Genomic DNA, 25,211 nt, shown 5'->3' with positions numbered 1-25,211 from the left:
GAGTCCTCCAATAAGAATTTGATTAGAATCATCAAGAGGACTATTGAAGATAATCAAATATGTTGGCATCAAAAATTGAGAACTACCCTTTGGGATGATAGAATAAAACCTAAAAGGGCTATTGGAAACCTTTCATGTCGGTGTATGGTAGGGAAGCAAGACTTCCTATCTCATTAGAGTTCCCATCCCTAAAATTAGCTCATCAATTTGAACTAATTGAAATTAATGCTATATTTGTAAGGATAGTAGAACTGATGGAGTTAGAAGAGAAGAGAAATTAGGCTACACAGACCTTGGAAATACACCAACAATAGATGAAGAAGTATTTTGATAAGAAGGCTAAGTGAAAATTTTTTAGAGAGGGTGATTTGGTGCTAAAATGGGATGTAAACAGAGCAAAAGCGGGAAGAGATCAAAGTTAGATGCCTTATGAAGTGGTCGCTATGTGATTATCAGTTGCAAGTAGGCTAATGCTTTCCAGTTATGAAAGCCTAATGGTGAAATCTTTTCTATTCCAATCAATGGAATAGAGATCAAGCCTTGTTTCTGATAGAAATGAATGTTTCATGTATATAGTTAGTTAGTTTGCTTCTTGTTTCTTTCCTATTTTCCAAGAAGTGCATGAGCACATATTTTTTAGCAGGGAGTTTTTTTTTCCAATTTTGCAAAGTTGCAAAGCTAAGGATGCAAAAAGGGTGATAAAATAGATATGTTCTCAAATTTAGGGACTCTATAGTCCAATAGATCTTCGAGCAGTCACTGGTCTTATGCCAAGCATGCTTGCATCTCCTCTCAGTCGCCGAAAATGTTAACCAAAAATGCCTTCCCACTAAAAAATTAATTTCAAATATTGACATGTCCAATGGTCATACCTTTTCAAATATTCAAATGATCAAACATTATATAAGGATCTATTTAAAACTTTGGCCATATATATTTTTATCCTAAGTCTTGTAACCTTATTTTCATATTATACCTTTGAAACATTTCAAGTTGTGATCGTACTATCACTCTTTGGTTTGCACAGTCACAGTGGATAAGTGCTAACTAGAGTTCAAATGGTGAAGGTGCAATGACATTATGTTCACATCATCATAGAGTTAGTTGGCTCAACCAAGGTTAGGGTCCTGACAGGCGGTTGCACTATTTTCACTCAGTCACAAGGTTAATCTGATAGACCATGGTTTAAGTTGTGGTAGTGCAATAAGGGAAAAGCCTTTAGTATTTTAGAGATGCATTTCACACCATTAGATCTTTTACATCTATGGTCATTGTACAGTCATGGTGGTTAAAGAGTAGACTTTATTTAAATTTGTGATTGAGTGATTCCCTTTATTTTTCTCAATCACAAGGTAAAGAGATGAACTTTGGGTTAGAGTAGAAATGGTGTGAAGTCATTTAGGATCTCAATTTTGCAAGGTCATGATAGTCAGTGGGAAATGTTGAAAACAAACTATGAAGTAGTAATAGATAGTGGGTCACAGTTTCATAAGTAATAATTGTTAATGAAGAAAAGTGGTGATGAAGCTGCAAGCATGCGCAGTCAAACATTAACCATAAGGTTGAATGTTGACAAGGTGGCTAAATGATAAAGGATTATTGGTCCACATCACAAGACCTAAAGTTTGACTCCAGTTAATTGATTAGATAGATAATTTGGCATACTTATGATAGAGGAAGTAGCTCTTTGATGATAGATTTGATCTTTTCAATCTCATGTAATCACTTTCATCATTCCCTAGGTCTAATAAATGTGAAAGAACACTCCATCATTGCTTGTTGATCCATCTACTTAGTCAGAAGTTAGCGGCTGCCATTCCTGAGCTCTTTGAGCTTCATTTGGTGGAAAAGTGAATTTCCAACATCCAATTTTGCACCATGATTAGATATTTTCTAGCTTTGTGATAGTGGTTGGATGTAGTGGTTGTGAAGTAAGTCTTAGGTAAAATTTTTTTTAGTTATGCTTAAGTTATAAAAGCACATTTTGTAACCATTCTAAGTTTGGTCAATTCTTCTCTATTTTCCTTGGCATGTTTTGGCATGCACATTATAAATTCCCTTTGCCTCTAAGCTATTCATGATATTCTACCTTATCTCTTTCAGCCATTGATGTACTATGCAAGATCTATTTGTCTCTCTTTAATGTTTTGTGGCTGTCTATAATTTGCATGATTGTATCTCTCTTTTGACCTATGAATGATCTATAAGTGAACTCTCTTCTTCCTTGTGTTATTCATGTTGGTTGTCTAATTTGCATGTGATTGTAGAATTTAAAAAAGTCTAGATCTATATATCTTTGATGTTATAATGGTTCTAATGTGCATGTATGGGAAAAGGTAGGATTGAACACTCTATTTTGGTGCATTGCATCGTTAGAATACATTAGGTAGTTACTTTCATGTATTTCATCTCCCTTTCCTTTTTAAGTGTATTTTAGGTGCATCCTAATAGAAAAGGAAGCCAACCTTCTCCAGAGACTCAACCTCATAGTTCAAGTCCCACAGCTTGGAGGTTGTTTCTATGTTTCACAAAGTTGTCCTTAGGTAAAAACTTTGGACAAGGGTGCAGGTGTTTGTGACAATAGTAAGAACTACAAACTCACTTGTCATAATTGTGGAAATTTAGGTCGTACAACAAATGTTTGCAAGAGCAATAATGAAAATTAGAGCCCTAAGAAGAAATTCAAGGGTTACTATCATAAGTGAAACAAGCAAGGACATTAGGCACACAAATGTAGGACCAAGACCTTAAGAACATAAAGATTTGAAGGATACTACCAAAATTGTCAGAAGTATGAAATAAAGCATATGAATGTAGATATAATGCCAAGTGGACATCAAACAAGTACACAAAGGTACAATAAAATGAAAAATCCTACAATTGGGATTACAATACAAAGTATAGTTGTCATTATTGTCAAGAATATGAACATGTTCCTAAGAATTTAATTAGAATGCATTTTAGAGGAAACTACAATAGATGGCTGAGTGAGACTACATGCTTTAGTTGTCTTGAGATTGGTCATATCAGTAGAAATTTTCCAACTAGATCACCAATACTAAGTAATGGAAATAATAACGGAAAAGAAAAGGTTAATGTTGAGAAGGTCAAAGTATAAATGAATAAGACATGGAAGAAGAAGGAGGATTACAACACACCAAGGTCAGATGAGGTCACTTCATCCAATGGATCAAGTGATCACATCACCCCCAACTAGGTAGTCAAGAAGTATGTATGGGATTGATATTTCAAATGATATATTATACATTAGTTCCAAGAATATAAGTTTTGAAAAGATTGTATATGCATGAATTAAGATGCAATATATTGGTTAAAACCTAGAAGAAATCTTTAGTTTTGTTAAGTTTTCATGTTGTTGTCGAGCATGGAAAGTTTCATAGTTATTGTCAAGTGATGGAATTGTGATTAGTATTGGTCAAGCTTGCTATGTTACCTGAGCATACTAGAAATCATGTATAAGCCGAGTGAGTGGGAAGTCCTATGATAGTTGAGCTTACAACTGTGTAAGCACTAAGCATTTATCATTCAATATGAAGGGTTATGTAGTTGATTTTTGACTCATTTGCAGCCATTAGATATTGAATAAAGCATGAAGAGCATAAAGGAAAAGTGGAAAAAGAGATTTTAGCATCCGTGAATCAAATTCAGTTACAACTTGACTCATTCATCAAATTGGAAAGGTATTTTACTAGTGATGAGTTTCACTATTTGAATTTTTGTAATCCCTAAGTAGCAAATATGGCATCTAGCTCTTCTATGAATGTTAGGAAAGAAGGAAAGGAAGTTTTTAATGTTTAGCTAATTAGTAATGATGTAAGACAACCACATTTCTAAGAAATGCCTGAGATAACATACAAATGAGACCCGTTTGTTGCATTGTCGATGATACCACCAAAAGTTTTAATGATTCAAGACATTAGGTGTTCTTACATGGGAAAGATAGGAGAAGTAGTTGACATAGAGATAAGGGATTCCTACAAAAAACTTTGTGATAACAGAGTCTTGAGGGAAGAATACAAAATTGTTGAAGGGAAAGGGTTGAACCATGCCCTAGATTTTCCTCAAGAGTTTAAGATAGAATGGATTGGAATTATTTTGAGCCGCATACATGACAATTATATCTGGTTCAAGAATTGACTGATTAAGCTCAAGAGGATAATAAACCAAGTATTAGGGGTACCCTACCTTGATAGACCTAAGAACATGAGGAGCAATGCAAAGGAGGTGATTGAGAAGAATACATGTGTAGTGTGGAACAAATGAAGGATGTTTGTTGACATGAGAGTGATAGCTCACAAGGTCTTTTAGTGTAGCTAACTAAAAAATGTTTCTTGCATGGCTATTGATTTGGGATACAAGATATTAAAGAGGGATCATACTTATGACCATTTCAAGTTGCAAGTAAAACAACTATCAAAAAAATTGGAGGCCATAGGGAAAGAAAAGAGTGCATCATGTAAATTTGTCTCTTTACTAGTCTACATATTCTTCTATGTGCATAACAAATTCCCCATGTTTGGTACAATTTCTTGGAAGACCAATAGGTCTATTGCAATACATATTTTAGAATTCATAGGGCAACTAGGTGATTATTTTGATTCAGCAATGACAAGTTATTTTGAGGATTTTAAGAAATCCATGAAATAAAGGTTAAGGATCCCTATATCCCCAGTGGAGAAACACTATGATGATATTTATTTCTTAGTGGATGCCAACCATACATATGTGTAGATAGATATTCCTAGGGTTAGATGGCTTAAGCCCTTGCCATATGAGATAAATGTAGATGATACCTCAACAACAATTACAACCTTATTGGTAGAAGACATTGATCAAAGTGCCACCTCATTTGGGAACTATGAGGAAGATAAATCAAGGATAACTATTGACTTAAAAATAGCTACACATTTGAGGAAGAAGAAAACACTTGTAAAAAAGCTAAAGGAGAGATTTGGGGAAGGCGGAGAAGAAGAAGAAGAAGAAGGAGATGGTGAAGAAGAGGAAGAATAGGGCCAACCTCACTGGCATTAACTCAAGGTCAAGGAGAGGATCTAGAAGAAGATGTAGAAGGTGGCAAGGGAGAAAAAGCCAAGGAAGCACCAAAAGACACTAAGGAAAAGAAGAGGAAAGCCAAGGAACAAATAATGGAGAAACTAGAGAAGACTATGAAGAAGCCACAATAGAAGCCTACAATACATACTACTAGGTCTAACACAAGGGCAACCACTATTCAAGAAAAATAAGTTTCTAAGCCTAAAGGAAATAGGCCACCATTTAAGGGCAATGCAATGGGCTACAAGAAAAATATTAATCAAAGGCCTTTTCGTCCATATAATCCAGTTCCCCTCAATTCAGCTAATCCAGTTAGAGACATAGTGCCCATGTAGAATAATCTTGCAGTGGACTTTGAGTGGTGTTATCCTTGTAATGAACCACACAATCAGGCTACATGCAAAAATAGAGTTATAAATCAAGCATTAATGGTGCAAAATACAGTAGCAGGATAGCAAAATGTTACAAATGATGCACCTGAGTAGCAACATGATGTACCGACTCCTAAGACTACTTTCCTCAACTGGCAGAGAGATGAATTTTTCCCAGTCAATAATGACTCACCAATATCAGCAAATACCCAAGCTAAGAAAAGAGCTCTTGAAATAGACCACACAATAAATAAGGGTACATCTACTGATATAGTTGAGCCATCATCAAGTGCTACAAACATGGTGGGAGACACTCATGTCCCTATCACCAAGGAAACCATTCACAAACCAACAGAACATGTTGTTGCTAAGATACATTAGAAATCACACTTTGCTGCTCCATTCAATATAGTGGAGAATATGAAGAAGATGAACATGTTTATGTCAATGTGGGAGACTTTGACTATTCCTGGTCAAACAAATATCCTACAAAAGGCCCTTTTAGATCAAGCGAATCCCACAAAGGTGATGAATGAACTAGCAAAGGCAGTGTTAACCAACGCTGATGAAAAGAAGGATGACAGTGAGAAAACTGCCAAGGAATCAAATAAGGTAATAAAATTGCCTCCATTTTATCTTTCCTTAATCATTGGTGATAAGTTAGTCCATAATTGTATGGTAGATAGTGGAGCTACAAGCTCCGTCATGCCAAAAAAGATAGCTGACCAGTTAGGACTAAAATACTAGCCTATTGAAAAAGGTGTTGTCCAACTTGATGGGACATTTGTAGGTACTATAGGCATGATTAAAGATGCAAGTGTCAGCCTTCATGCTTGTCCTAATTTTTCCATTCAGCAAGATATATATGTCATAGATTTACCTCCGTACTTTGCTATCTGCTTGTCTAGGGACTTTACAACAAAGATTGGTGGTTATTTGTCATCTGATTGGTCTCATATGCTTTTTAGGACTGGATATGGCACTAAAGTAACCATTAAATATGAGTTTCTTGCAAAAAATAATATAGAACCTTATACACCCAGTGCTGTTAATGCAAACCTGCTTGCATTTAATGAAGAGGAGTGTCATACAACAGCTAAAAATTGAACCCAACTAGATAATGTCCTAGATATTCTTCTTGATGAATGGGCCTCTAGTCAAACCTTTGAAAATCAATTTTATCATGTGACAAGTGCTGACTTAGGGACCTACATTAACCATGAACAAAATGAGGTCATTCATGCTTTGGCCAAACCAGTAGGTCAATCAGCAAAGTCTAAAGATCAGTTATGGAACATGTTTTTCGATGGTTTGAGAGGTCGACAAGGCGCTGGTGGGGGTGTTATGTTGATTTCACCCGATGATGAGAAATATTATGCCACTTTCAAATTCACTTTTTCTTGTACCAACAATACAACAAAATATGAAGGTTTAATCCAAGGGTTAGAATGGGCCAGAAAGTGTGGCATTAAGTGTTTAAAGGTATACAGTGATAGTGAATTAGTAGTAAACCAAATCAGATGTCTAAATGCTATAAAGAATGATATTTTGAAATCTTATAGACATCGTGTTTGGGATTTACTTGAATATTTTGATGCATTTAACATACTAGCTATTCTTAGAAATAAAAATCAACATGCTGATAAGCTAGTAGTTGTAGGAGCCCATTATGATATTGTTAGTAGCATGTTAGCACATACTGATAAGCAACATATCAAAATCATTACCAGACCTTCAGTTCCTGATAATGATACTAATTGGCAAGTTTTTGACACTGATGAACAAATTTTACAATTTTTGCTAGAAGAAGATGTTTTTGGTAATTCTAATCAACAAAGGTATAAGGATCAGTATGGTGACTAGGTAATCCAATTAAAAAACAAGTTTCCAAAGGGTTTAGTAATGCTAGAAAGCATTTTTAATTCATATGATTAGCTCAAATCTAGAAAGGCTAACTTGTTGATTACAAAAAATTACTATGCAGACTTGGAAATTGCACTGGGTAAATGTTTGAAATTTGGTAAAGTTAACTTAGCTAAAGAAACAAAAGATTTTCTTCATTTGTTTCAAGAAATCAGCGATGTGTTTGCTTTGCAGTATAGTGACTTAAGAGGAGTTAACCCGAAATTGGCACAACACACAATAGAGATGGAATCATCAGCAAAACCAGTGCAACAAAAGCAAAGGCCGATTAATCCTAAGTTGGAACCATTGATGCAAAAGGAGGTTTTCAGACTAATTGAAAGTAAGATAATTTTTCCTATTCAACACATGAGTTGGGTTGCTAATCTAGTTCCAGTAAGGAAGAAGACTGGGGAGTTATGACTGTGTGTGGATTTTAGAGACTTGAATAGAGTCTCATTGAAAGATAGGCACCCACTTCCGTCCATGGAGCAGATATTATAGTGTGTGTCAGGGGCTGAGAGGTTTTCTTTATTGGATGGTTATTCAGGTTATAACCAAATCTTGGTCAAAGAAGAGAACCACTATAAAATAGCTTTCACAACAAAATGGGGTACAATGGCATAAAAAAGAATACCATTCAGACTGTCTAATGCTGGAGCCACATTTCAAAAATCCATGGAGATGGCTTTCAACAATTTGATGTACAATTTTGTTTTGGTGTATTTGGATGATGTCACAGTTTACTCATAGAAAACAACAGATCATATAGATCATTTAAGGCAGATTTTTGAGCATTGTAGAGATTTCAGCATCTCCTTAAACCCCAAAAAGAGTATATTTTTTTTTACATGAGGGAAAGTTACATGGATATGTTGTATCAAAGGCAGGAATCATGGTGGACCCTGAATGAGTTGCAAGGATTTTGGAACTGCCTTTACCACAACACAAGAAAGGCCTTCAAAGTTTCATTGGCCGTATCAATTTCGTGCGAAGTTTTCTGCTTGATATTGCAGCAATCCTCAAGCCTTTAACAACTATGCTTAAAAAGAATGCAATTTTCACATGGACAAAGGAAGCCAAAGATAATTTTTAGGCCATCAAAAATGCATTAGCATTAGCACCTGTCCTAATCAATCCTGATTTCAGCAAGGATTTCATTCTTTAAGCCTATGGTGGTTATGATGTAATTTCAGCTATGTTAGTACAAAAAAATGTAGAGGGATTGGAACAGCCAATCACATTCTTCAACAAAGGACTGGAGGAGTATGAACAACATTATAAGTTTGTCGAAAAACATGTCCTTGCTGTTGTGAAGAGTCTTAAAAAATTCAAACATTTGCTGACACATAACAAAGTTATTTTGCATGTCACACACCCAAGTGTTAAGGAATTCCTCTTGAGTAGAGATCTAAATGAGGAGAGAGCTGGCTGGATCACACACGTCATGGAGTATGATGTAGAGATTCAGATCACTAAGCTAGTTAGAGGAAAAGGATTATGTGAACAAATTGCAGATAATGACATTGCAGAACTTTAGGAACAAGCAAATAGAGTTTTGCTGATCGGAGCAGCTGGAAATGATGATAAACCAGCAAGCTAGTTACAGGATATGATGCATTTTTTGAAAACCAGTTAATGCCCAGCCACCTTAGATAGAGAAAAGTGAAGATATTATCGCTTGCAATCAGTCCCTTTTGTGCTGATTAATGACATTTTATATAAGAAAGACTTCAATGGAGTCCTTCCTAGGTGTGTAGATTTAGATCAGATTGCTCAAATATTGCACGAATTTCATAATGGTCATTCAAGAGGACACTTTTCTCCAAGGACTAAAACTTAAAAGATTTCAAGAGTAGGCTATTACTAGCCTGATTTGTTGAAGGATTGTCATACACATGTCAGAAAATACACCAAATGTGTTATGTTTGTGGGAAAAGAAAGGCTGCCAGCTTTTCCCTTGCAGCCAATTAAAACTGAATAGCCCTTTCAGAAATGGGGAGTTGATTTTATAGGGCCCATTAGCCCTGCATCCAGTGTGGGTCATAAGTGGATTATTACGGCCACTGATTATTTCACACGCTGGACTGAAGCAACAGTGTTAAAGGATGCAAATGAGACAACAGTACTAAATTTTTGTGATGATATTGTAAACAAGTTTGGAGTACTTGATTCCATTATTTTTGATAATGCGCTTGCTTTTATTGGAATGAAAGTCACTGATTGGGCCTTTAATCATGGGATTTGTCTTAGCACCAGCTCAAATTATTACCCACAGGGTAATGGATTGGTTGAATCTTCTAACAAGAATCTTATAAGGATTATCAAATGCAACTTGCAAGAGAACAAGAGAGATTGGCATTCAAAGCTAAAAATTGCCTTATGGGTTGACAGGATTACTCCAAAGCAAGTTATTGGAAATTCACCTTATAGGCTTGTGTATGGAAAAGAAGCCAGATTATCCATTGAGATAGAATTACCCACACTTGACCTTGCTACATAGCTGGTTTTGTTTGAGGAAGGTGACCCTATTTTAGTGCGGTGCACCCAGCTGATGGAGTTGGAGGAAACAAAGAAAAAAGCCATGGAAACCATGGAGTATCAGCAAATGCAAATCAAAAAGAGCTTTGATAGAAGAGCTCGAGCTTAGGAGTTCCATGTCGGTGACATGGTACTGAAGTGGGATGTTTTGAAGAGCAGGCCAGGCTAGCATAATAAATTTGATCACATGTGGGCAGGACCGCTTCAGATTGCTGAGTGTAAACATCATAATGCCTACCAGCTGGCTACCATGGAAGGAGACATACTACTAATCCTTGTGAATAGGATCCACCTCAAACCATACTTTGAGGTATGAGTTTCAGTCCTACCTTGTATTTAATAGGTTAGTTTTCCCTATTTTCAATAAGTGCGTTTTCATTTTAGTTTAGTTTAGTTTTCTATTCTATTTTGGTTTGGTAGTTTAGTTTAGTTTAGTTTCTGGTTTACCTTGTTTTGCAGTCACATCCACTCATTTCATTCATGCATACATAGATATGTGTGCTCAAATGCATGCACATATCCCACACACACACACATACACACATACATATCGCTGACACTAAAATATGTCTGGCTATCTGCCGTACATATTTGCATATACATGCATACATTACATACTGCATTCATTCAAGTCCATACATCTACACATATGCCAAATGGTCGACTATGATGGTGCAACTTCTAAAGTTGATACTTGAGTTTTGACCTTGCATACCCATCAATTTAACAAGAATTTCCAGTCTTATTAAATTGACAAACATACATTCAAAATGGAATCAGAAACTTTAGAAGTTGCTTTGTGTCAGGTTTAGGTGCTAGGATTGCATAATTAGAGTCTATGCCCAAGGAACAAGGACAATTCAAGCACTGGTCAAATGTCAAGCAAGCAGACATATAGCAGAAGTCGCCAAAAATGTTACAAAAATTTTGCACATGTGTAAAATTTTAAGTATACATGGAGTGAAAATACAAAAGTGCTTTTCATTTCATTCAAACAATAGAAATGTCTTTGTATTTATTTACTTTCAATTATACATTGATGTTTTCAAACAACGAAATGAAATAATATACTGAATGAGAAAAAGTCTCACACAAGCCGTGAGTATAGCTCACTGTATTAAATTTCTTTCATAAGGAAATATATAAATAGATACATATGAATGAAAGAAAAGAGGAGTAGAGATAACTAGTCATTGCTTGTTGCTTTGACTGGTTATAAACCTATCTCTACAACTACATACTCTATCTATTGATGCATCTCATTATGAAGGACAAGAAAGCTAAAAGAAATAAAAGTTATTTATGGGTGTCACAAGCCTATGCTTGAACCTCATAAATAATATGCCACAGGGTACAAAAGAACTAATGATTGATAGCGTTGAAATGTATAGCTTACTGCAGAAAAGCATGAACATGATTGTTTCCTTTGATGAAGACAACAATTGACACAAAAATTTAAATTACATTTTAAGAGAAATCGGTATGTAACAATAGTGAATTTAGTTTCAAATAATACAAAATGTAACTAGAATCTATATATGCAATAGATATAGCCTATCAACAAATACCCACAACGGAGGAGGAAGTGTAACATGATGATCAAGGATTGTGTCAACGAGATCTTTCCCTTGGGAAAAGTAGGTCAGCTCTATGGAGTTATGAATGATAGAGACAAATACATATATATTTCTTTGGAGGAAATGAAGGCTATCGTAGACTACATCAAGAGACAAGGAAGGGTATTGGATACTTTAGATGCAGCATTGGATGTGAGTGATGTTTATAATCAAGAGAAGGACCGATATGATCACCATCAGAAAAGGGTTTAATCATGATTTTGGACATGGTTTTAAAACAAAATTCAGTTCAACAAGCCTTTTTTATAAGTATTATGGAAGAGAGATAGTAGCTAAAGAACTTGGGTTAAGCCCAAATCATTTGGATGTTGAGAGTGGTTATCTTGCTTCATACAAAGGTTTTATGGAGGAAATTGATGCTGTTGACAATGGCATCAATCAGGATGATACTAAAAGCCAGCCAGGTATATCAGTGATACATATTTTTTGGCAAAGGTTTCACATATCAACCCTGATTAGATGGAGGAAAATACGACTGAGAAAGAGGACCACTTTTGTCATTGTGCTATGACGGTTGCTGGTAAAGACTTTGGATATGTTGCACCATTATGCCAAATCTTAGTTACCTGGACACTCAATAGTTGTAGACTGCATGAAGTTGCTGAATGACATTGATCCAAATGGAGAGATAATGTTACTAAAGAGATATTGCCCATGGAAACAACATTATTTTCAGCTTGAGCCAAAATTGAATGAAGATTTTTTCTTAAAAAAAATGTCATTGAGTTAAACCATTACACATCAACAAAACTTTTCTAGCAAATATAAACAAAAAATTGCAGATTTGAACCTCTACTTGCAGGCGGAAATGAACAAGAAAACATTGGTAATGGGTTTTAATAGTGCCTTAATTTGTTTTTTTTACATTGGAGGGAAAAAATTTTGAAAATGACAAGAATAGCAATAGGCAAGAGCAAGAATGAGAGGCATATGCAAAGAGGTTCCAGCTGTGAATATAGAATCAACAGTTGGATCATCTACATTTCCAAACATGTTTGAGGGCTCATTCAAGCAGAATTAGTTTGTGCTATTTACCTCTTCATATTTCCCCACCACTTTTTAAGAGAAATAGTTGATGAGTAAAGAGCTCGATTCAAGAGCAACAAGTGAAGGCAACATAGATTTGCAAGATGTTTTAGCAGCTGCTCACACAACAACTGGTCTCACAGATGTTCCAGAAAAAGAAGATATCAAATTCAATAACCTTAAGTTTTATTTAAGTCCTACTACTCAAGTTCTTAGAAACATATGAGTAAGTGGTTCACACAGTCCACCTATCGCAGACACACCATCAAGTGCTATGGGAAGGGGTTTTGGTTATCAAACTCAGCTAGGTTAACAGAAGGTGCTCAACATACAAGAAGCAAGATCAAAGTAAATATTAATAAGGTGTCTCAAGAAGAGAATGAGCACCCACCTTACATGGAATGGGTAGAACAAGATAAGCCTGGTGTGAATTTCACATTCATGACTTTGGCAGATGGTCAAAAAGATCTTAAGCGTGTGAGTTTCAGCTGAAAGCATTTCAGTGAAATAGAGGCAGAGGAATGGTGGACTGAGAATAGATTATGAATACATGAGAAGTACAATGTAGAGGGGATAACAGTAACCTATAAAGTATTCCCATGTTAAGTCCCAAAAAAAGTATCTAAAAGCAAAAACAAAACAAAATTCCCTATCGCTGTGATGAGTTAAGAAATGAAAATCCATTCACGGTAATCACAATGGTGCTGTGCGACAAACAAAATATGTACAGATCTGATATCAAGGAGGAGAGAAATGTTTTGTTATACCTCTTTGTGAATGCAACAAATACTCCAGGTCATTATCTTCAAATGACAATGAGGCATTAAGAGAAGAAGTAGTAGCAACAAATGCCAGCAAAGTCCAATGACAAATCACCAAGGTGGCATGTTTAGAACCCTAGCTATAGCTCTTCTCCTATTTCAAAGTGCAAATGCAAAGAATGGATATTTCTTTATGGTATAATAGTTTTGAAACCCTAGCCGCAGGCCCAAGTCATAATTCATAGCATTTGGAATCCGATGGAAGTGGAGTGTATTGGATTTTATTAACCCATATCAATATTCATAAACTCATGTAATATTATTTGTTACTTTACTTAATATTAAGTAATATAAGAATATATCACTTGAAGCTAAAATGATATATTATTATTTTACTTAATATTAATGAGTTTATTTATTTATTTTTTATTTTTTGAATTTGTAAACATTGTAAATAATAATAATTAGTTGATGTCATTATAAATCAATTAATTATTATTAATTTGTGCAAATTTAAATTCAAATGATGAAGTCCATTTTTAGATTTGGGGAAATAGGGAGTTGAAAAGTCAAAATGTGACTAGGTCTATGAGGGTGAGGTGTCTTTTTGATAGTTGAAGGGTATTTATTGACTGTTGGAGCATTTTTAGGGCAGTTCTGAGTGATTTATTGGATTCATTATGAGGTAGTGGAGTTTTCTCAGGGGTAGGACTTAATTTTGTGAGTTATTGAGTACTTGTTTTTATGCTATCTTTCTGCATTCAACTCAAGGGGGTATGAAATTGTACTTAATGAGTTTTCTAACTCAATTGGAGGAGTTCTGATTTGATGACTAAGTTTGGAGACATTTTTGGAGTCCTAAGCTTTGTTAGAGTCTGTAATTCAACATTTTGAAGAAATAATGCTAGTGAAAGTAGTGTGATTATGCCTTATGAAGTAAACTGTTAAGTTCTTTTTCCTTTCTACAAATTTTGTGTGTGTTTTGAATGATTTGATAAGTTAACCTATGAATGTTTACATTATTCCTTGTTTTCTATCTCATTCCAGCACCTTTTTGTGGAAAAGTAAGTCTGCTTACAGGTTATGATATGTGTTTATAAGTGAAATTAGTCAAAGTGAGATAGTAATTTCTCCTCTTTTTGTAGTTTCAGTTTTGAAACCTTATTATAAATCACTTGTACAAGCCTTTACATGAAAATGTGCTTCATCTATATTTCATAGAACTATAATCCTCTTTGTTACATGTGTGTTACATCTTCATAGTAACTTCTGGTGTATCACCTCTTTTCTTAGTTTAATTTTTAGGTTTTAGGTTTATTTTTTGCACTTTCTTACCTTTTCCCTCTAAGTTTTCATTAAGTTTTAGAGTGTTTCACTAAAAGATATAATAGGAGCCGGCCTAGAATTCAGAGGTTTCATTTCATTATCCAGTCTCATGTAATGAAATGACTCCCATGTTAAGTAAGGATTACTGAACATTGTGAGTTTAGTAGGGTGCAAATCCTAAAAATTAATAGTTTTGGCATGCCTGGTGGGACCTGAGCACATTTTACAACTGTGCTGGTATAGCTGAAGGTCATTTTCAATTAGCCAGTAGGAGGTGGTGAATTTATGAGAAAGATTCAAACATGAAGTTCCACTTCTTTTGAATACCTAGAGTTGGAAACTCCAAAAAGATGAGGAAGGAGCTTATCTAGGACAAAGCCAGCATCAAGGAAGCGGCTTTCAGTCCCTGGTCTTTGTGTATACAACAGAACATGTCAAAGAAAAGTTAGACATTCAACAAGCCCATCAGTAAGAGCTGATTCTATTGACATTTCTACTGATTTAATTGAAAATTTGGCAAGTACTGGTTTTATACCAGAAAGTACAGTCAATACAAGTTTCCAACAATAACTTGTATAGCATCAACGAGTACAACAGCCTATACAGAAACCTCCACCAATGGTGAGGGCATAGGCTTTTGTGCCTTTTAATCAAGGGAGTGCCTTGAATTTTGCACAACATCATGATATACCACTGGTTGCATTGAAGAGTGTACCTGATTTCATAGGAGAAAATTTGATTACAACATATGAGCATATAAGAGATGTTGCAACTTTATGCAACATACACCATGTTACAGAGGAGGATGTGGTACTAAGCTACTAGCAACATCATTAAAAGGAAAAGCACTTCAATGGTTTAGAAGCCTTGCTGTTGGTTCTATAAGCTCATGGGATGTTTTGGGTGACACTTTAACAAGACATTTTGAGGATAAGTCAGACTTTTTTTCACTTGTGGAGCAGCTCACAACTATAAAGCGTGTACCACAAGAATAGATGATGGATTTTAACAGCCAGTTTCAGAGGACTTGGACTAGAATTCTTGTTGCGGTAAGAACTTCAGCAGAGCATGCTTTTCTTTATTATTTAAGAAGCTTAAATAGCGATATTTCAGTAATGATTCAATCTATGGGAGGTGTTTCGCTACCTCAAGCTTATGATATTACCACTAGAGCTGAAAATAGTCTTATCCAGGCTAGTAGCCCCTAGGGCTCTAATGCCCTTTTTTTTGGACATCCAGCCCAATCTGCCATTGGTTATTCCACCATTTAACCCATTACCTGCTATTCCCAGCCAAGAAAATATTATGGAAGACCCTTCAAATACTGTAGGTCCTTCATTAGAGTTGTAGGATATTAAAAATAGCCAGATGAAAATTGAAAGTGTGATGCAAACTTTTACTAATGAGCTGGTGAATTTAAAGAAACAACAATTTCAGCCTAGGCCATCTTACCAACAACAGACTCTAGCTTTAAATATGCCTTATCAAAAAAAAAAATCAAGGCCAACCTCAAGGAAATAGGCTACCATTTCAGGGCAATGCAATGGGCTATAGGCAAAATATTAATCAAAGGCCTTTCCATCCATATAATACAGTTCCCCTCAATTCAACTAATCCAATTAGAGACATAGTGCCCATGCAAAATAATCTTGTAGTGGACTTTGAATGGTGTTATCCTTGTAATGAACCGCACAATCAGACTATGTGCACAAATGGAGTTATAAATCAAGAATTATTGGTGCAAAATACAGTAGTAGGACAACAAAATGTCACAAATGATGCACCTGAGTAGCAGCATGATGTACCAACTCCTGAGATTGCTTTCCTCAACTAGCAGAGAGATGAATTAGCAGTAAACCAAATTAGATGTCTGAATGCTATAAAGAATGATATTTTGAAATCTTATAGACATCGTGTTTGGGATTTACTTGAATATTTTGATGCATTTAACATACTAGCTATTCTTAGAAATAAAAATCAGCATGCTGATAGGCTAGCAACTGTAGGAGCCCAGTATGATATTGTTAACAAAATGCCTACACATACTGATCAGAAACATATCAAAATCATTACCAGACCTTCAGTTCTTGATAATGATACTAATTGGCAAGTTTTTGACAGTGACGAACAAATTTTACAATTTTTGTTGGAAGAAGATGTTTTTGCTAATTCTAATTAGCAGAGGTATAAGGATTAGTATGGTGACCAGGTAATCCAGTTAAAAAACAACAAGTTGCCAAAGGGTTTAGTAACGCTAGAAAGCATTTTCAATTCAAATGATCAGCTCAAATCTGGAAAGGCTAACTTGCTGATTACAAAAAATTAGTATGCAGACTTGGAAATTGCACTGGGTAAATGTTTGAAATTTGGTAAAGTTAACTTAGCTAAAGAAACAAAAGATTTTCTTCATTTGTTTCAAGAATTTAGTGATGTGTTCACTTGGCAGTATAGTGACTTAAAAAGATTTAACCCAAAATTGGCACAACACACAATAGAGCTGGAATCATCAACAAAACCAGTGCGGCAAAAGCAAAGGCCAATTAATCCTAAGTTGGAACCATTGATGCAAAAGGAGGTTTTCAGACTAATTGAAAGTAAGATAATTTTTCCTATTAAGCATAGGAGTTGGGTTGCTAATCTAGTTCCAGTAAGGAAGAAGAATGGGGAGTTACGACTGTGTGTGGATTTCAGAGACTTGAATAGAGTCTCATTGAAAGATAGGCACTCGCTTCCATCCATGGAGCAGATATTACAATGCGTGTTAGGGGCTGAGAGGTTTTCTTTATTTGATGGTTATTTAGGTTATAACCAAATCTTGGTCAAATAAAAGGAGCAGTATAAAATAGCTTTCACAATAAAATGGGGTACAATGGCATACAAAAGAATGCCATTCAGATTGTCTAATGCTGGAGCCACATTTCAAAAAGCCATGGAGAAGGCTTTCAGCAATTTGATGTACAATTTTGTTTTGGTGTATTTGGATGATGTCACAGTTTACTCATAGAAAATAGCAGACCACATAGATCATTTAAGGCTAATTTTTGAGTGTTGTAGAGAGTTCGACATCTCCTTAAACCCCCAAAAGAGTATATTTTTTGTACATGAGGGAAAGTTACTTGGATAGGTTGTATCAAAGGCAGGCATCATGGTGGACCCTGAATGAGTTGTAGCGATTTTGGAACTGCCTTTACCACAGCACAAGAAAGGCCTTCAAAGTTTCATTGGCCATGTCAATTTCGTGCGAAGGTTTCTGCCTGATATTGCAGCACTTCTCAAGCCTTTAATAGCTATGCTTAAAAAGAATGCAGTTTTTACATAGACAAAGGAAGCCAAAGATAATTTTTAGGCCATCAAAAATGCATTAGCATCAGCACCTATCCTAATCAATCCTGATTTCAGCAAGGATTTCATTCTTTATGCTTATGGCGGTTATGATGTAATTTCAGCTATGTTAGTATAGAAAAATGCAGAGGGATTGGAACAACCAATCGCATTCTTCAGCAAAGGACTGGAAGAGTATGAACAATATTATAGCTTTGTCAAAAAACATGTCCTTTCTATTGTGAAGAGTCTTAAAAAATTCAGACATTTGCTGACACATAACAAAGTTATTTTGCGTGTCACACACCTAAGTGTTAAGGAATTTCTCTTGAGTAGAGATCTAAATGAGAAGAGAGCTAGCTTGATCACATGTGTCATGGAGTATGATGTAGAGATTTAGATCACTAAGCTGGTTAGAGGAAAAGGATTATGTGAACAAATTGAAGATAAGGACATTACAAAACTTGAGGAACAAGCAAATAGGGTTTTGCTGATCGGAGCAACTGGAATGATGATAAACTAGCAAGCTGGTTACAGGATATGATGCATTTTTTGAAAACTAGTCAATGCCCAACCACCTTAGATAGAGCAAAGAGAAGATATTATCGCTTGCAATCAATCCCCTTTGTGCTGATTAATGATATTTTGTATAGGAAAGACTTCAATGGAGTCCTTCTCAAGTGTGTAGATTCAGATCAGATTGCTCAAATATTGCATGAATTTCATGATGGTCATTTAGGAGGACACTTTTCTCCAAGGACTATAGCTTATAATATTTTAAGAGCAGGCTATTACTGGCCTAAATTGTTCAAGGATTGTCATACACATGTCAGAAAATGTGCCAAATGCATTATGTTTGTGGGAAAAGAAAGGCTGCCAGCTTTGCCTTTGTAGCCAATTAAAATAGAACAACCCTTTCTGAAGTGGGGAGTTGATTTTATAGGGCCTATTAACCCTCCATCTAGTGTAGGTCATAAGTGGATTATTACGACCACTAATTATTTCATGTGCTGCACTAAAGCAACAATGTTAAAGGATGCAAATGAGATAGCAGTACTAAATTTTTATGATGATATTGTGAACAAGTTTGGAGTACTTGATTCCATTATTTTTGATAATGCCCTTGCTTTTATTGAAATGAAAGTCACTAATTGGGCCTTTAATCATGGAATTTGTCTTAGCACCAGCTCAAATTATTACCCACAGGGTAATTGATTGGCTGAATCTTCAAACAAGAATCTTCTAAGGATTATCAAACGCAACTTGCAAGAGAACAAGAGAGATTGGCATTCAAAGCTGAAATCCGCCTTATGGGTTGACAAGATTACTCCAAAGAAAGTTATTAGAAATTTTCCTTATAGGCTTTTGTATGGAAAAGAAGCTAGATTATCCATTGAGATTATCTCTACAACTACATACTCTATTTATTGATGCATCTTATTATGAAAGACAAGAAAGCTGAAAGAAATAAAAGTTATTTATGGGTGTCACGAGCCTATGCTCGAATGCCCTAAATTATATGCCACAGGGTACAAAAGATTACAACAAAAGAATTAATTATTGATAGCATTGAAATGTATAGCTTACTGCAGAAAAGCATGGACATGATTGTTTCCTTTGATAAAGACAACAATTGACATAGAGATTTAAATTACATTTTTAGAGAAATCAGCATGTAACAGAAGTGAATTCAGTTTCAAATAATATAAAATGTAGCTGGAATCTATATATGCAGTAGATACAGCCTATCAACAAATACCCACAGCGAAGGAGGAAGTGTAACATGGTGATCAAGGAATGTGTCAACCAGATCTTTGCCTTGGGAAAAGTAGGTCAGCTATATGGAGTTATGAATGATAGAGACAAATACATATATATTTCTTTGGAGGAAATGAAGGCTAGCGTAGACTACATCAAGAGACAAGGAAGGGTATTGGATACTTTAGATGCAGTATTGGATGTGAGTGATGTTTATAATCAAGAGAAGGATCGATATGATCACCATCAGAAAAGGGTTTAATCATGATTTTGGACATGGTTTTAAAACAAAATTGAGTTTAGCAGGCCTTGTTTATAAGCATTATGGAAGGGAGATAATAGGTAAAGAACTTGGGTTAAGCCTAGATCATTTGGATGTTGAGAGTGTTTATCTTGCTTCATACAAAGGTTTTATGGAGGAAATTGACACTGTTGACAATGACATCAATCAATATGATACTAAAAGCTAGCTAGGTATATCAGTGATACATATTTTTCAGCAAAGGTTTCATGTATCAACCCTGATTAGATGGAGGAAAATACAGCTGAGAAAGAGGACCACTTTTGTCATTGTGCTATGATGGTTGCTGGTAAAGACTTTGGATATGTTGCACCATTATGCCAAATCTTGGTTACCTAGACACTCAATAGTTGCAGACTGCATGAAGTTGTGGAATGACATTGATCCAAATGGAGAGATAATGTTACTAAAGAGATATTTCCCATGGAAACAACATTATTTTCAGCTTGAGCCGAAATTGAATGAAGATTTTTTTTAAAAAAAATGTCATTGAGTTAAGCCATTACAAAACAAAAAAACTTTTCCAGAAAATATAAATTTTTTTTTGCAGATTTGAACCTCTACTTGCAAGAAAAAATGAACAAGAAAACATTGGTAATGGGTTTTAATAGTGCCTTAGTTTTTTTTTTTTACATTGGAGGGAACAAATTTTGAAAATGATAAGAATAGCAATAGGCAACATCAAGAATAAGAGGCATATGGAAAGAGGTTCCAGCTATGAATATAGAATCAACAGTTGGATCATCTACATTTCCCAAAATGTCTGAGGGATCATTCAAGTAGAGTCAGTTTGTGCCATTTAACTCTTCATCTTTCCCCACCACTTTTTCAGAGAAATAGTTGATGAGTGAAGAGCTTGATTCAAGAGCAACAAGTGAAGGCAACATAGATTTGCAAGATGTTTTATCAGCTGCTCGCGTAATAAATGGTCTCGTAGAGGTTCCATAAAAAGAAGATATCAAATTCAATGACCATAAGTTTTATTTAAGTCCTACTACTCAAGTTCTTAGAGACATAAATGGTTCACACAGTCCACCTATCACAGACACACCATCAAGTGTTGTGGGAAGGGGTTTTGGTTATCAAAACTCAACTAGGTTAACAGAAGGTGCTCAGCGTACAGGAAGCAAGATCAAAGAAAACATTAATAAGGTGTGTCAAGAAGAGAATGAGCAACCACATTACATGGAATGGGTAGAACAAGATAAGCCTGGTGTGCATTTCACATTTGTGACTTTGGCAGATGGTCAAAAAGATCTTAAGCGTGTGAGTTTTAGTTGAAAGTGTGTCAGTGAAAGAGAGGTAGAGGAATGGTGGACATAGAATAGATTACGAATACATGAGAAGTACAATGTGGAGGGGATACCAGTAACCTATAAAGTATTCCCATGTTAAGTCCCAAACAAATTATCTACAAGCAAAAACAAAACAAAATTCCCTATCGCTGTGATGAGTTAAGAAACAAAAATCCATTCACGGCAATCACAATGGTGCTGTGCGGCAAACAAAATATGTATAGATCTGATATCAAGGAAGAGAGAAATGTTTTGTTATACCTCTCTATGAATGCAACAAATACTTCAGGTCATTATCTTCAAACAGTAGTGAGGTATTAAGAGAAGAAGCAGCAGAGCCAAATGCCAGCAAACTCCAACGAAAAATCACCAAGGCTGCATGTGTAGAACCCTACCTATAGCTCTTCTCCTATTCCAAAGTGAAAATGCAAAGAATGGATATTTCTTTATGGTATAATAGCTTTGAAACCCTAGCCGCAACCCCAAGTCACAATTCATAACATTTGGAATCCGATGGAAGTGGAGTGTATCGGGTGTTATTAACCCATATCAATATTGATAAACTCATGAAATATTATTTGTTACTTTACTTAATATTAAGTAATATAAGAATATATCACTTGAAGCTAAAATGATATATTATTATTTTAATTAATATTAATGAGTTTATTTATTTATTTTTTATTTTTTGAATTTGCAAACATTGTAAATAATAATAATTAGTTGATGTCATTATAAATCACTTAATTATTATTAATTTGTGCAAATTTAAATTCAAATGATGAAGTCCATTTTCAGATTTGGGGAAATAAGGAGTTGAAAAGTCAAAATGTGACTAGGTCTATGAGGGTGAGGTGTCTTTTTGACAGTTGAAGGGTATTTATTGACTGTTGGAGCATTTTTAGGGCAGTTCTGAGTGAGTAATTGGATTCATTATGAGGTAGTGGAGTTTTCTCAAGGGTAGGACTTAATTTTGTGAGTTATTGAGTCCTTATTCTTATGCTATCTTTCTGCATTCGACCCAAGGTGGTATGAAATTGTACTTAATGAGTTTTCTAACTCAATTGGAGGAGTTCTGATTTTATGACTAAGTTTTGAGACATCTTTGGAGTCCTGAGCTTTGTTACAGAGTCTGTAATTCAACATTTTGAAGAAATAATGCTAGTGACAGTAGTGTGATTATGCCTTATGAAGTAAACTGTTAAGTTCTTTTTCCTTTCTACAAATTCTTTGTGTGTTTGGAATGATTCGATAAGTTAACCTATGAATGTTTACATTATTCCTTGTTTTCTGTCTCATTCCAACACCTTTTTGTGGAAAATTAAGTCTTCTTGCAGGTTATGATATGTGTTTATAGGTGAAATTAGTCAAATTGAGATAGTAATTTATCCTCTTTTTGTAGTTTCAATTTTGAAACCTTATCATAAATCACTTGTGCAAGCCTTTACAAGAAAATGTGCTTCATCTGTATTTCATAGAACTATAATCCTCTTTGTTACATGTGTGTTATGTCTTCATAGTAACTTTTGGTGTATCACTTCTTTTCTTAGTTTAAGTTTTAGGTTTATTTTTTTCACTTTCTTACCTTTTCCCTCTAAGTTTTCATTAAGTTTTAGAGTGTTTCACTGAAAGATATAATAGGAGCCAACCTAGAATCTAGAGGTTTCATTTCATTATCCAGTCTCACGTAATGAAATGACTCCCATGTTAAGTAAGGATTACTGAACATTGCGAGTTCAGTAGGGTGCAAATCCTGAAACTTAACAATGACATAAATCATTCCCTATTTGTTTTGATTGTGGAGAGCTGCACTCAAAAGAGGGTGGAGAGCTTTGAATGAGGTTGGAGAGCTGTGAACATTGCCATACCCTTATCTGATCTGATTTAGGATCTACAAGTTTTATGACTTAATCCCACCAATCATATATTATTTCTTGATCCAAGTTGTAAATATTGGGTTATGTTTTAAAAAACCATTGAAAATTATAGAGAAGAAGAATCTAGAATTGTTACAGAGGAATGTTAACCAATTACATAAAATTAAATATTGCTTTTACTGAAGAAAATTAACATACTTGAAAATACATAAAAGAAAAACACATAATCAACTAATAGAAAAGAAATGAGAGATAAGAGGCACAACACAATTTGATCTCAAAGTTTCCCCTATTTGGACGATGTCTCTAGGTCTTGCTCCAACTGGTGGACCGATCTGATTAACCCCAAAAATTAATTAGAATGTGTTAAAATATCAACCCCTTCAAGTACATCAACATTACTTTTCTTTGAGGTATGGGACTAAAAAATGTCTTCCAAAAATTTCTCTCTCATCCTCAGCAATAAGTCGTCCTTCTGATTCCTCTCAAAGATTGAATAATCACAATAATTTTTCTATATCCTGGGAAGGTTCCCTACCCCCCCTTTTATACTTAAAAACAACCTAAAATAGGCCAAAACCATATTTTTTGATGAATAGTGTCCTTTTCTATTAATAAAATATACTCAGATTACAATTCACAAAAAAGGGCCAAGGGATAAAAGATCATCCCATGAATGAGTTCACATAGTTGAAGTAAGACTAAAAAAATGGCCACAGCTAGAAACATAAACTATTCATTAAAAAAATATATAAAAGGCAACCTCAGGCTGCCAAAGCAGTGCCAGCCAAGGGTGGTGGATCATCTTTGTCTTGAAAACCCCAATCATCTTTGGGATTGGGGGGCAGGCTGGGAATAGTCTAGCCATCATTAGTAGTAGTCATAATAGTGGCAGCCTCCACATCTTTAACCTCTAGCTGTGGAGGAGAGATCGCCAGGTTTAGGTGAGACCACTTCCCAGAATGTGCATGATAAGTACTAGGAGGAGGAGCTGGGGACCAACCAGAACCCCTATAGGGTGGGGAAGCTTATCGGCACCTCCATCTACCATCACCACCATTGAGAGAGTGGTGGCAGGAAGCTTGGAAGAGTAGGGTGTGTGAGTGGCAGCCTAAGGAGTGGAACAGAGGATGGCAACCATGAGGAATCAAGGTCTCCATTGAATCATCAAGAGTAACTCTGGCAACATTGAAAAGAGCATTGCCCTAGTGATTCAATAGCTCTTGCATGTGAGCTACCTCGAGTGTAACTTTATTAGCTTGCACTTGAATCTACATAATTATATTATTACAAATGCATGCTTTAGTGTACATAGCAATGTTAAAATCCAAAAAATTGTGTGAAAAGAACAACACTCATATCTTTCCATAGAGAAAACAAAATCTCTAGCCTAGAGGTATGACAAATCTAGGAAAACTTTTGAGGAAATCTAGGAGAGTCATCCAGTAAAATCATGTGCCAAGAAAAAGAATCAGGTCTGAATGGCTTTAAAAAATCATGAATCCAATGCCAATAATTCTTAGCACACTTACAAAATTAGAAAATATGCAAGAAAGAATCTGGTTGTCCATAGAAGGGGCATCTAGGGTCAAGAACCCCAGTTTGAGCTGAGGCCCTAGGAGAAGACCTTGGAAGGCTAGGCATCAAGAAAAATGTGCAATCTTGGGTTTAGTTATAGCATTCCATATGGTATCAAAGCATTTTCTCCATTGAGAAAGAGAAGATTGCAAATGGCATCTTTGGTTTAGCATATCCACCATTGAAAGATGAGGTGAAAGAAATCTATAGCCCAAACTTGGCTTGTAATTAGAAAAAGGAGTGGTAGGATACCATGTCCAATCAAGCCACCAAGGGCAAAAAAATTGAATCCCCACTTTATGAACTAAGTGAATAGGGATGGCAGAAAGTAGTAGGTCAAAAGTCTACTAGTTTGGATGGATGATGCAGTATTGTACTTGCATATCTTCTTAGGTCTTGAAACTCATGATGACCCTTGAAAAGAGGTCCTTAGGAGTTTTGATG

General features: G+C 35.4%; 2 pseudogenes; both read left to right on the top strand.

The window, feature by feature from the left end:
* Positions 1-11,587: 11,587 nt before the first annotated feature.
* On the top strand, positions 11,588-12,254 carry LOC149558446 (uncharacterized; annotated as a pseudogene).
* Positions 12,255-19,741: 7,487 nt separating this feature from the next.
* Positions 19,742-20,495, top strand: LOC149558445 (uncharacterized; annotated as a pseudogene).
* The last annotated feature ends 4,716 nt before the right edge of the window (positions 20,496-25,211 follow it).

This window comes from Cupressus sempervirens, chromosome 5 (assembly GCF_028749045.1).
Source record: "Cupressus sempervirens isolate cs-2001-9-10 chromosome 5, ASM2874904v1, whole genome shotgun sequence".
Classification (NCBI taxonomy): Eukaryota; Viridiplantae; Streptophyta; class Pinopsida; order Cupressales; family Cupressaceae; genus Cupressus; species Cupressus sempervirens.
Note: the sequence above shows the minus strand (reverse complement) of the source record. Positions and strands in the feature narration are given on the sequence as shown.